The 5367-nt window shown below is 42.1% G+C and overlaps 1 pseudogene; it reads left to right on the top strand.

Annotated features, from left to right (window-relative positions):
* The first annotated feature begins 4180 nt into the window (after window positions 1-4180).
* On the top strand, window positions 4181-4276 carry LOC141636815 (small nucleolar RNA R71; annotated as a pseudogene).
* Window positions 4277-5367: the final 1091 nt, after the last annotated feature.

The raw sequence follows: 5367 nt of genomic DNA, 5'->3' as shown, positions 1-5367 counted from the left end.
CTATAAGCCCATAAGACATCAGCTAACTTAAGACTCCAATCTTTCCGTGATTTAGAAACAACTTTAGCTAAGACTTCTTTCAATTCTCTGTTAGAAACCTCAACCTGACCACTAGTTTGGGGATGATACCCCAAACCTCTACGATGTTGGACACCGAATTTAGTCAATAAAGCACTAAGTTGTTTCTCTTTAAAATGCATTCCCCCATCGCTAATGACAACCCGAGGGACACCAAAACGAGGGAAAATGATCTTTTTAAACAGTTTAATCACGGCCTTTGCATCGCAATGGGGGGTAGCAATAGCTTCCACCCATTTGGATACATAATCTACAGGTACGAGGATATATTTATTACCTTGACTGCTAGGAAAAGGTCCTTGATAATCAATACCCCAGACATCGAAAATCTCAACCTCAAGAATGCCTACCTGAGGCATCTCATGTCTCTTGGAAATATTCCCCGATCTTTGACAAGCATCGCACTCAGCAACAAAACTGCGACAATCTACATGTAAAGTAGGCCAATAGAAACCAAATTGGAGTACCTTAGCTACGGTCCTGGACGGACCGTGATGACCACCATAGGCAGAAGAGTGGCAAGCCTCTAGGATATCCTTCACCTCCCACTGAGGTACGCATCTCCGGATGAGACCGTCTGCGCATTCCTTGAAAACATAAGGATCATCCCAAAAATATTGTCTAGCATCATAGGCAAACCGCTTCTTCTGCCATGAAAGCTCGGGTGGTATCCTACCACACAAAGTTAGCAAAATCGAAAAAACCACGGAGGTGGATAAGACCCTGAAGTAGTAATAGCTAACAAACTCTCATCGGAAAAGAATCATTAATAGGAAACAAATCCTCCCTTTCATCATTTGTAGACGAGATAGGTGGTCACTACCACATTCTCTCCTTTCTTTCTTATCTCGATCTCTAAATCAAACTCCTGCAAAAGGAGTATCCACCTCAAAAGCCTCGGCTTCGCATCTTTCTTAATAAAGAGAGTCTTCAACGCTGCATGATCAGTATAAACAATAACCTTAGAACCTAACAAATAGAATCGAAATTTGTCTAAGGCAAAAACAACAGCTAGAAACTCTTTCTCAGTGGTAAAATAGTTGACTTGAGCCTCATCCAGAGTTCGGCTCGCATAGTATATGGCATTCAAAGCTTTATTCTTTCGCTTTGTCCCGGAATCGCACCGATCGCATAATCGCTGGCATCACACATGATCTCAAATGGGAGGTCCCAATCGGTAATTTGAATGATTGGCGCAGAAACTAGGGCCTCCTTTAACCCGTTAAAAGCGACATGGCACTCATCAGTAAATTCAAAGACAGCATCCTTAAGGAGCAATTGTGTAAGTGGTTTAGCAATTCTTGAAAAATCCTTAATGAAACGCCGGTAAAAACCAGCGTGACCTAGGAAACTCCTCACTCCTTTAACATTCACGGGAGGAGGTAATTGCTCAATCACTTGCACCTTTACCTTGTTAACATGTATACCTTTATCAGAAATCAGATGCCCTAACACAACTCCCTCATTGACCATAAACTGACACTTTTCCCAGTTTAAAACAAGATTAACATCTATACAACGCTGCATGACTTTATCAAGGTTAGCTAAACAACGATCAAAGTCAACTTGCCATAAACCGAGAAATCATCCATGAATACATCCATAATATTCTCTATATAATCGGAAAAATCCCCATCATGCACCTCGAAAGGTAGCGGGCGTTACACAATCCGAAAGGCATTCTACGATACGCAAAAACACCACGTGGACGGGTAAAAGTAGTCTTACTCTGATCGTCCGGATGAATAGGGATCTGAAAGAACCCCGAATATCCGTCTAGAAAACAGAAAAATTTGTTAGAAGCAAGTCTTTCAGTCATTTGGTCAACAAAAGGGAGGGGGAAATGGTCTTTCTTGGTGGCGGCATTCAACTGTCTATAATCAATGCACATCCGCCACCCTGTCACTACTCGAGTTGGTATTAATTCATTTTTATCATTTTTAACCACGGTAGTCCCTCCTTTCTTCGGGACCACCTGAACTGGGCTAACCCACTTGGAGTTGCCAACTGTATAAATAATACCTGCATCAAGTAGTTTCATCACCTCAGCCATAACAACTTCCTGCATCTTCGGGTTCAACTTGCGTTGACCCTGTCTGTAAGGCTTGTGGCCCTCTTCCAGCTCTATCCTATGCATACAAACATCGGGGCTGATGCCCTTAATGTCATCCAGAGAGTAACCCAAAGCCTTCCTGTTTTTCTTAAGTACACACATCAAAGCGGACATTTGGTCATCATTGAGCTTAGAGCTAACAATAGGCGGGTACTTGCTCTCCGTATCATCTAGAAAAACATACTTAAGATTAGGAGGAAGTGGCTTACGCTCCGGTACCTTTACCTCTACAGCATAGACAGAATCAGCTTCAATGGTGTAGCAAGTGTTCACCAAGTTATCGTTGGCCAGGCTTAAAAGCATCTCATCTTCTTCTTCATTGAGCTCGTAGCTCTCCATTGAGGCAACCAAAGCATCTGGCTCCTCAGCATTCTCCACTGTATTACCTGCACACTCATCTAAATGGGTTAGATCAGCTAAGGGATCCTTGGCTAAGGATTCCCTCCAATTACAAGTAACAACCCTGTCAACAATATCAATGGAATAACACGTATCCTCATCAGCGAGTTCGATTGCCTTGTGAGCAAGATTGAACTCAATGGTGTCATCCCCTACCTCTAAGGTGATGGTTTCGCGTTTGACATCTATCACAACCCCAGTTTGTATGTAAGAACGTCTGCCTAAAATAATAGGTATCGACTATCCTCCTCTGAATGTCCAAAACAACGAAATCGACAGGAATAAAAAACTTACCCACTCGAACGGGTACATCCTCTAGAACACCTATAGGTCTCTGAGTCGATCTATTTGCCATTTGAACGATAATATCGGTCACCTTAAGTCTACCAATGTTTAACCTTTCGCAAACAGAATACGGCATGACACTAACACTGGCCCCTAAGTCACAGAGGGCCTTTCCAATTACGTGGTTACCTATAGTGCAAGGAATTGAAAAACTACCCGGGTCCTTTAATTTAGGTGGCACATTAACTTGTGAAAGAGCATTACATTCCTCCACAAACGCAACATTACCATCATCACGAAAATTTCTCTTACGATTCAAAATATCTTTCATAAATTTAGCGTAAGAGGGTACCTGGGTAATTAAATCAGTGAAAGGAACCGTTACCTCGAGATTCTGGACCATCTCCGAAAACTTACCAAACTTACGCTCCAGGCTTGGTAGCCTTCAAACGCTCCGGATACGGGGATCGCAACACTGGCGTAGGATCGGTAACCTTCGGCTTCCGTAGGTTTAAAACCCCGTCAAATCATCAATGAGTGACGAATCATGCAAACTAGTTGGCGGTTTGCATCACTCGCTTTCTGGAGATCCGATCGATCGACCGGTAGGGGTGGTCGATCGACCAAGTAAGCCGGCGTGAAACAGTTCTGTCCCGAATGCGTCATCGATTATCTCGATCGATCGACCGAGGATGTTGGTCGATCGACAAACAAGATCGGCATTCGACTCGTTTTGCATCGAATTCAAACGAGCTTCTTCATCATTTCCCGAGTCTTCCTTTGGCTTGTCGGGACTTTCATAAGAAAGGCCACTTCTGAGATTGATGGCATTGATCGTCTCAACCGGCCCTTCACATTTGTTTGCAGAATTAGCGGCTTGCTTAGCCTCCATATTCTCCAATTGTTTCACAAAATTCCGTGAGGACTCAATCCCATTTGCTTCCATATTCGCCACTTGAACCAAAAGGAGTTGGACCATCTCTCTTAACTTCTCGATCTCATCTGAGTTTTGAACAGGAATTTCGACTTTCTCCTTGGAAGCTTCAGAAGTCTCTAGCTTCTCGAGACGGGTAGAAATGGAAGTCATAAGTGTCACAACAAAGATCATTTCTTCACTTTGCTTTCGTGACTTTCCACGTGAACTTCCAAACTCGGCTCTATGGACTGCCATCTCCTCAATAGTGTTCCAACCTTTATTTTGACCTAGTATTATTTTGGAACCTACCATTAGCAAATTGCATCCAAGATGACCTTGTAATCATCATATAAAGCATTGTAAAATAGGTTGCAAAGATACCATTCTTGAAACCATGATGAGGGACAACTCGGACCAAACTTTTGAAACGTCCCCATGCTTCACAAAAATCTTCGTCGGCTCCTTCTTTGAAAAATCGTGATTTTACCCTTCAAGGCATCGATCTTTGAAAGCGGGAAGTACTTCTTGTAGAAGGCTAGTGCTAAAGATGTCCAATCGGTGACTCAGTGCTACTCTATCGAGGTAGCGGTACCAATCTCGCGCCGAATCCTTCAAGGAGTATAAGAACATAAACCCCTTTACTTCATCTTGAGTTACCCCCCCGGTATAGGTATTGAACAAAGAATAGTCCGTGAAAATTTCCATATGTTTCAAGGGGTCTTCATCCGGAGACCATGAATCGATTCCGTTCCACTAAATCAATATAAGAGGAACGAAACTCGAATTTACCGGTAGTAGGGGTAGGTAACTGGCGCCCCTTTGGAAGGTGGTGCTCCTTTGGCTGAAAATTATCGTATATCATAGCCATAACTTCCAAAGCGAGAGTACTCAAGTCTTCCTCTCAAAAACCTGTCCTCTAACTGTGCAAAAGCAAAACTAGAAGCAAAGGTAAGCAACGGCCTCAAGGAACAAAAGTTCCTTGAGACAAGAAAAATAAACTAAAATAAAGCAAACAGAATTACACCGTCTCCCCGGCAACGGCGCCAAAATTTGATACCGTCGTTTAGTACCAAAATTTAATTTATAGTTCCAAACTAAAACTATAGCTAGTGATATTAAGGGTCGAACCACAGAGAGACAAGGTTGATTTTGTTTGCTATTTTTCAGTCTACAAAAGTAACAGATAATTGGGGGTTTTTGAGTTTGGTTGATTAACTGGCTAATTGCTAAAATGAAAATTCTTAACAAGATAGAAAGAGGATCGGGAACTTTGGTTCACCATGGCAAATAACAGGTCAGTCAAGCAACATAGGTCTTATAATACGATCTCAGGGAAGATAAGCTAGTCTTTCGATCAAAGCTCAAATAACCTCACGGTCTAATAATTCCCTAGAATTTATCAAAGCTTTCACTCAAGAGAAATTCTAAATCTAACGATAAATCAAATTACCAATCTTTCAATCTAGCAAAGAAATCTATCAAAAGATAGCGAGACCAATACGGAAGAACTCATGCTACACGACAATCCTAATTTAATACCATGGCTCACCTTATTCCCAATCAAAGGAATTACCTA

The sequence above is a fragment of the Silene latifolia genome, chromosome Y, assembly GCF_048544455.1.
Source record: "Silene latifolia isolate original U9 population chromosome Y, ASM4854445v1, whole genome shotgun sequence".
NCBI classification, from domain to species: Eukaryota; Viridiplantae; Streptophyta; class Magnoliopsida; order Caryophyllales; family Caryophyllaceae; genus Silene; species Silene latifolia.
The sequence above is the reverse complement of the archived record's forward strand: the minus strand, read 5'-3'. Positions and strand labels throughout refer to the sequence as shown.